We start from the raw sequence: 8889 nt of genomic DNA on the forward strand, positions 1-8889 counted from the left end.
TCTTATTCAGGTAGCTAGTTCCGTTGCGCTGCTGGGAGGGGCTGACGCTGCGGGGCGGGGCTGGCGCTGCGGGGCGGGGCTGACGCTGCGGGGAGGGGCTGGCCCTGCGGGGGCGGGGCTGACGCTGCGGGGAGGGGCTGGCCCTGCGGGGGCGGGCTGGCGCTGCCGGGAGGGGCTGACGCTGCTTTCTCCGTCTGCGCTGCTCAGGCTCCCGGCTGTTCTATATGGAGCGCGCCCCGCGCTGCGCGAGGTTCCAGCCCTCGGGTGTTACACAAAAGCGCGGAAGGAAAAGCTGCGCCTGCTCTCTGTGCCTTCCCCGTCAGAGCGGTCCAGGCAGCCAGGGGCTTGGTGGGCGCGCTATCCCCAGGTGTGGCGCACCCACTCCCTTCCGCGGACCCAGTCTCAGTTTCCGCTGGCGCCAGGCGGGTGCGCGCGCCTTCCGCCCTCCGCGTCCCCAGCCCCAGTCCCCGCCCCGCGCCGGTCGGGTGCCTGCGCCCTGTGTCTCGCCGCGACCTTCCCCTCCCCCCTGCCTCCTGCCTCCGGCGGGGCTGGGCGGGTCCGCAGCCTGCGAGCTCTTCTCGGGACTTTCCCCGTCCCTTTGTTCTGCGAACGGCCGGCAGTGTGTTCCGGCCGGTCAATTTTCTCTCTCTCCTTTGGTCTCCCACAGTTCAAGTTGGCACCTCACAGAAGCTCCCCCCGATTGTCCTCAGGGCACTCAGGCCCGGACCCTAGCCCAAGCAAGGCCGCCTAAGACTCCCTTCCCGGGACGGGTCTCCGTCCTTAGCTCTTTTGTCTCACTTTTTATCTTTTATATTTTGTCCTACCTCCTTTCGAAGACAATGGTCTGCTTTTCTGGGCGCCTGATGACCTCAGCTAGCGATCAGAAGTTGTTTTGTGAAGTTTGCTCTGCATTCGGTTATTCTTTTGATGAATTTGTAGGAGAGAAAGTGGTCTCCCGGTCCTACTCCTCCGCCATCTTGGCTCCTCCCCCCAGGTGGATTCTTTACCAACTGAGCTATTACTTGAGGTCTTTAAATAAAAGGGACATGTATCAGAGGCACTTCAGTGCTTTATATTTTTGCAAACATTTAATGACTTATAGAAAAATTTTTCATTAACTTTGGCCCCTAAATTATTAGATAATGGAAAATCATTCTTTTTCTTTTTTTAATTTGGATACATGGCTCTTGCTTGCTGGATCATCTCCTGCCAGTCAATCGTCAGTCATTTCTCAGCTCATTTGTTTATTCCTACTGTGTCCTTGTTAGGTTAACTTTTAACAGCACTGTGATGTGATTCTCCCGTAAAGAATGCATTTAACAACAATCATTAAATACATATTTTGCAAGCCTGCCACTTACTAGTATTGTAGTATCTTCTCTCCTTGTTGTTAATTTGCTCTGAAGCCTAATTATTCCAACAGTAATTAATTATTTGCCCATTGCTGCATTTTATTTATATTATAAACTTGTATTGAGCATACAATGTCAGGTCACATTCTAAGTACTTTTTAATATTAACTCACTTGGTCCCTAGTGACTCAGATGGTAAAGAATCCACCTGCAACGCAGGAGATCTGGGTTCAATCCCCGGGTTGGGAAGACCCCCTGGGGGAGGGCATGGCACCCCACTCCAGTATTCTCGCCTGGAGAATCCCCATGGACAGAGGAGCCTGGTGGGCTACATTCAGTCCATGGGGTCGCAAAGAGTCAGACATGACTGAGCGACTTACACTTCAGCTTTTTCAACACTTTCAATTGGTCCTCACACAATCATATGAGATAGATGCTTCCGCTGTGAAGATTCAGAGACACAGAGATTAAATAACTTGCCCAGGCCACATTAGCCAAAGGGTCAGAATCAGGATTCAAACCAAGGCTGCCTGACTCCACACCTGAGCTAGAAACTGTGCTGTTGCTGCTTCTCTGAAGGAGTACACAGCCTAGTTAAGGAGACGCAACACCCACCATGGAAAGTTTGGTAACAGTGAAGGCAGGGCGAGAGGCGGGGGTGGCGAAAGCAACAGGAACCAAAGGTGGGAGGGGGCGCGGGGACCGGAGGGGCCTGATGGGCGGGCGGGGATCAGTCTGAGTTGTGCAGAATGTGTACTGGATGAGTCAGGAGGGTCGAATAACTCCCCTTTCCTCCCTCCCCCGGGGACTGGAGGAGGGGAAGGAAAAGGGAGAAGAGACAGAGGCCCACGAGGAAAGTAATTCTCTAAATCGCCTCTCAGTTGGCCCCTCAGCCCGTTAGGGTTTCCTATCAGCCTCGGACGCGCCCAGAGTCCAGATACCAAGACAAGCACCTTCCATCCTCATGGGAGTTGACTACCTGCTTTTGAGCACAGTGGCTTCTCAGAAAAATCTGCCGGAAGACCAGGGCAGGTGACTTTATAACGGCAAGAGGATGCGGCTCCGGGACAGATGGTCAGGAAGAGGGCTTTCCAGGAGACAGACGGAGTGGAGAGGCTGAACAGATGTGAGGAGTGATATTTGGGGGATGGGGTGATATATGAAGATGATTTTTGGCTGTACCGCTCAGCACATGGCATCTTGGTTCCCCAACCAGGGATTGAACCCATTTCCCCAGCAGTGGAAGCGCGGAGTCTTAACCCCTAGCCCAACAGCAAAATCCCGTGAAGATGCTTTTTTTTAAAGGAAACAGTGCTGGTGGCGAGCTGCGGAGCCTGTGCCCCAGGAGAGCCCCGAGCAAAGGCCAGCATCACTTCTCAAGGCTTCAGGAATGAGAGTTCTGTCTCTTTGGATGCTGAGACAACCTTTCAGATGGAAATAAGGCAGGCAGTTTCCTCTGGTTTCCTAGCCCCATGACAGGCTTTCAGTTCAGTTCAGTTCAGTTCAGTTGCTAAGTCATGCCTGATTCTTTGCAACCCCATGGACTGCAGCACGCCAGGCTTCCCTGTCCTTCACCATCTCACGACAGGCTTACCCACAGTAACCCATTTGTTTTCTACAGGCGAGAGGTGAGAGGTGCAGGCTTTGGGGCCAGACAACTTGAGTTCAAATCCTGGCTTCTCCTCTTGTTAACTTTGTCCTCATGAGCATGTTATGTAACCTCTCTGAGCTTGTTTCCTCATCTGTTATAATGAGGTTAATATCTAACTCGAAGGGTTTTGGTGAGGATTAAATGAAATTACACATGTCACGTGCTAAATTATGCCTGCACCTAGTAATTGCTTTAATAAAAACTTAGCCTGTTATTATCGTAATGATCCAAAAATTAGTATTATTATCCTCATTTTACATACAAGGATGGAGACTTGGAAAAGTCAAGTTCACCTGCCCCAAAAGCCCTTGTGAAGGGCCTGCCTTTGAACAATGACTGTAAGGAATGCATGGGGCCATGACTGAAGGTCATCTAGGCAGATGCAAAGGATCAGTGCAGGATCAGGGTGGAGACAAGCATAACGCTTGTGTGCCCAGTCGTGTCCGGCTCTCTGCAACCCCATGGACTGCAGCCTGCAAGTCTCTTCTGTCCATGGGATTGTCCAGGCAAGAACACTGGAGTGAGTTGCCATTTCCTCCTCCAGGGGATCGTCCTGACCCAGGGATTAAACCCACGTCTCTTAAGTCTCCTGCACTGGCAGACAGGTTCTTTACCACGTGGGACGAGCATAGAATGGGGATGAAACAGGGGCGAGGTCAGAGAAGACATCTTTGCAGAATGCTCACAGAGATCTCCTGTGAGGCTAATGCTTGGACCAGTGCCCGCCCTGAAGACTTGTCGGATGTTCCACGTGCTGTTTCACATGCTGGCTTCGTGTCCTTGGCCAAGGGGCTTTACCTCTGAATCTCGTTTTTGTATCTATCAAGTGGGCTAATACAGGCAGCCCTGCTTCACTGGGTTATGCAGGGAAGAGAGCTAACTGGTCCCCACTGAACACAGTGCCAGGCGCAGAGGACGGTTCTTGAGACCTAGGGGCTGCCTGCATGACCCCAAACTGAGAATCTAAGTCTCTGAAGGATGGGGAGTGGATCCAAGGCTTCAGGATGCTGCTAAAACGACCCGAGTGTGCTTGCTAAGTCGCTTCAGTCGTGTCCAACTCTTTGTGACTCTATGGACTGTAGCCCGCCAGGCTCTTCTGTCCATGGAATTCTCCAGGCAAGAATACTGGAGTAGGTTGCCATTTCCTTCTCCAGGGGATCTTCCCAACCCAGGGATCAAACCAGTGTCTTTTAAGTCTCCTGCATTAGCAGGTGGATTCTTTAACACTAGCGACACCTGGGAAGCCACAAACTGTGACCCAAATTGTGGTTCAATTATCCAAAAAGGGGTCCATGTTACAGAGACAGGTATTCCCCTGAGCATGAGGAAATTACTTTAAGCTTGAGCAGGAGGTATTTGGGTCAGAGATGAGAAAGAACTTCCTGAAATTCAGGGTTGTCAAATCAAATTATAAATAATGATTTAGGACTGTTGTGCTAGCGTCTGCTTTAGGAGTGAAAGAGCTGCCCACCTTCCCAGGCTAGGCAAGATGCGTCATAATGAGATGGGCCGACAGTCAATCTCTCTGGGCAAATGAACCTCAAAAAACACATATATTTTATGTATTTCATGAGCAAGGGCTGGCTGTGAGCGTGGACTCGTGACAAGGGCCATAGTGCTCACAGAAGCTGACTGAGGTTGGGGGTGATGAGCTACTCTCACCTTGAAAACTTTTGCAAAGACTGACCCAGAGCCTTAAAATTCTTCATTCTGTGTGCTTCTGAGTCACTCGGGCTGAGCAGGTGGACACCCACTGTCAGTCCAGACCTGAGGGAGGAAGTCAAATGACTGCTTGGAGGAAGGGGTTGTCACTGATCAGAGTTGCTGGAACAAAGGGGCAATCTGGGCGGCAGCTTTGCTGGCGGTCATCAGGCAGCAGCGAGGACCATCTGCCAAGGACATCAGGCAGCCGTCCTGCATGTCGAGGAGTGCTGAGTTGTGAGACCACACAGCTGCCAACTCACTGAGAAAGGCCAGGGCTTGGGGGCCTGGCCACTCCTAGCCTTTACCTGCAGACAAGTAAAATCTAACTGCACTTCCAAGGATCGCCACTAGGGGAGACCAGGGCCCTCTGGGGAGAGGTGAGTGCTGCGTGCTTAGTGGGTCAGATGTGTCCAACTCTTTGTGAGCCCGTGGACTGTAGCCCACCAGCCTCCTCTGGCCATGGAATTTTCCAGGCAAGAATACTGGAGTGGTTTGCCATTTCCTTCTCCAGGGGATCCTCCCTACCCAGGGATTGAACCCGTGTCTCCTGCAGTAGCAGGTGGATTCTTTACCTCTGAGCCACTGGGGAAGCCCTGGAAAAGTAGTCTAGAAGACTCCACTATTAATCCATCAGAACTGGTGTGCAAGTTCAAACCTACGTGCGGTGGTTGTCTTAAGGAGCCAGGAGCCTTTAGATGAGCGCCACTGAGAAAACGCTGAAGCTTCACTAACGAACCAGGAATGCCCCAATGAAATTAGGGAAGCATTCCAAGTATTTATTTAAAAAACAAAGGTGGTTACTTTGGCAGGAGCAGAGAGATGACATTCTACCTACAAGTTCACTCTATCTGGGTCCTTTAGTAAGTCAAGCCCATTCAACTCCACAGACAGTGATGCTAGGCCTGCACCAGCCCCTGTGCTAGGGTGTCCTAGCCCCCAAGGAGCTAGGAGTCCAGTGAGGGCTGTGGGCACCTATGCCCACAGCAGCAAGATTAGGTGGTGCCTTTCAAAGGAGCTTGGTGGCCAAGGCATTGAAAGCAGGAAAGAAAGTGATTACTCTGGTTGAGGAACTATCAGGAAAATGAACTGAAGGATGCAGGATGTTGAAAGAAGTGGAAGTGGAGATGGGGGACAAGGGGTCAGAAGTGATAACTATGCTGGCCAGGGGAATGTGCTTGAACAAGTTCATGGAGCCAGGGAAGCTGATGTAGATTCAGAGGATGGAGACAGTCCAGGGACAAAGCAGGGGAGCAGCAAGTGAAAGGCAGGAAGCATAACTGGGACCATACATTTGTGGTCTTTGAACACCAGGAAGAAGTTAGTCCTCTCAAGCCACCACCCAGAAATCGGCAGCTGTGAGGGAGCGATTTCCCCAGGAAGCCATCAGGGCAGACTCTCAGGAGGCCTTTGGGAGTCCTGCCCTTCCCCACTTTCTCTCTCTCTCTCTCTTTTTTTTTTCTGTCTGTGCTGGGTCTTCCTCAAAGCTCGAGGGCGCTCTGGTTGTGGTGCAAGGGCTTAGTTGCCCAGAGACATGTGGGACCTCAGTTCCCTAATCTGAATCAGCTTCCCCTTGGAAGGAGGATTCTTAGCCACTGGACCCCCAGGGAAGTCCCTTCCCCTTCCTTTCTGAACAATGTCTGTTTATGCCATTCCCTCCTCCAGAAATGCCCTTCCCTCCTACTCTACCTAGCAAACTCCTAGCTATCTTCAAAGCCCCAGCACAACATTCACCTCCTCTACAAAGCCTTCCCTGGCTGCTCTATGTAGTTATTAGTCCCTCCCACAGCTCTTGGTTCATTCCTTACATGTAACTTATATATACAATGTGCTGTTCCCCACTAGTCTGTCTGTCTCCCCATTCTTTTGTAACCTCCTGGAAGTCAGGGACTATCTCTGTATTAGGAATGCTGCTCTGCTGTGCTTAGTCGCTCAGTCGTGTCCAACTCTCTGTGACCCCATGGACTGTAGCCCGCCAGGCTCCTCTGTCCGTGGGGATTCTCCAGGCCAGAATACTGGAGTGGGTTGCCATGCCCTCCTCCAGGCGATCTTCCCAACTCAGGGATTGAACCCAGGTCTCCCCAACCCAGGGATTGGACCCAGGTCCCCCGCATGGCAGGCAGATTCTTACTGCCTGAGCCACCAGGGAAAGCCCAAGAACACTGGAGTGGGTGGTGGTGGTTTAGTTGCTAAGTCGTGTCCAACTCTTTGCAATCCCATGAACTGTAGCCCGCCAGGCTCCTCTGTCCATGAGATTCTCCAGGCAAGAATACTGGAGTGGGTTGCCATTTCCTTCTCCAGAGGATCTTCCCAACCCAGGAATTGAACCCGGGTCTCCTGCATTGCAGGCAGACTCTTTACCAGCTGAACTATAGGGTAGTACAGGGAAGCCTGTACCATTCAATACGGACACTCATATTAGGAATGCGTATTCTATATACCCCTCGCACCTTGGCACAGAGAATACTGCCTGTAAGCGGTGTAGGGAGGGAGGGCATCAGTTCCCATCTAAGGCGCTGTCAGCTGTGCCCCTTGGCCTGGCCTGCTGGTTTTATCTATCTCACGTGACTTGGTGCCTCTCAGCTGGAATCCTCAGCTCCTCCACCCAACCTCACCCTTCCCAGCTCTGCCTAGAGAAGGACACACCTCCGATCAGCTGCCTGGCTGCCAGTGCCTGCCAGCACCTCATTAACCCAGATGGCCCCCGCCCCGCCCTGAGAGGTGTGGGCTGGGCAGAGTTCAGGGATCAGGGGAATCTCCCTGACCTTCCCACCTGTGGGGAAAGGCAGCAGGGACTTGCGGTTCCCTACTACGCCAGCCCCAGAAGTTACCCTCATGCCGTACTGGACAGACACTTCTGGTCCTCAGAGCTCCGCTCCTGGACAGACACCTCGTTAGCTGCGGGGTCCAGCTAGGGACTTGATGGGGTCATCTGCACTGGGGCAGAAACCAAGGCTCAGAGGAGAAATGGGACTCAAGCCAGGGAACTTCTCTGGCAGTCCAGCAGTTAGGACTCCCCGCTTTCACTGCTGAGGGCGCAGGTTCAATCCCTGGTCGGGGAACTGAGATGCTGAAAGCTGCGTGGTGCAGCCAGAAAAAAGAGGGAGGGGTGTGAGGGAAGGTGGGGGTCAGCCAGGAAGAAAGACACTATCCAGGCGTCCCCACCCCCACCCCAGCTCCACCCAGTAGAGGCCAACCCGCCAACCTCTCAAGTCCTTAGGCTGCTTTCAGCTCCCTGAGCTGGTTCCCCTCTCAGCCTATCACAGGTCTTTTCTCCACAGCACCGAAGGACAAGGGAGACTGTGAGGGGAACCATCTAAGGAGGCCAGAGCAGAACACATAGAACACAGGAGCCCCGCCTCCTAGCCCACACACTCCTGCCGGCCACTCCCCCAGCTTCTAGACTCCAGCTTCCCCTGGGAACCTTGCCTCCCAGAGGGGCTGAAGACAGGCCCTGGGGCAGGGGCAGGTGGAGATTGGATCTCAGCCTAGAGGGAAGTGAAAGGGTTAACGCCCTCATGTCCACTGGGCCAGTCCAGCCAGCTCTCCCCAGAGCCTGTAAGTCCGGGCTTGCCTCTGGTCTCTCAATTTCAACTCTATTCTTACTCCCTCCACTTCCTTCCTAGAGACACTGGGAGGGCATCCTTGGCACCAGCAATGTCTGGGGTGTCATTTAATACTGCCAGTAATCACCACCTCCTGTTTACTGGCTGTCTTTCCCTCATGGCTAGTCTTGTTATCTCTAGGTTTCTCTGTCTTTCACACACACACACACGGATGGAAAAAAGGTTTCTCTCCATCCCAGTTCCTGCCCCATCCTACTCCTCTCCCTAAAACTGATCCGAATCAACTGGAAAGCAGGAAACAGGAGATAAGGATGTACAGAGCTGGAGGTACCAATTGCTCTTCTGAACTACAAGAGCAATCACATCACAGCAAGCTCAGAACAAGAGAGTACTTGGAGGGCAAATAGGAGAAAGGTGGACGAAACTAGAAAGCATCAAAGGATAAAGATCCCTCTTCCACATCAAACACAGCCGTCGCAGTCAGCGAGGACTGGAACACCTGAGATTACTGGTGGGTTCAATAAGCCAGCAATACAGTGAGAGAGGGAGCTTTTGAAAGTGTCCGTATACCTCACCACATAGCCGACTCAGGAGGAAGACCACGGACACGGTGCAGGGC

The sequence above is a fragment of the Cervus elaphus genome, chromosome 22, assembly GCF_910594005.1.
Source record: "Cervus elaphus chromosome 22, mCerEla1.1, whole genome shotgun sequence".
In the NCBI taxonomy this organism is placed as follows: domain Eukaryota; kingdom Metazoa; phylum Chordata; class Mammalia; order Artiodactyla; family Cervidae; genus Cervus; species Cervus elaphus.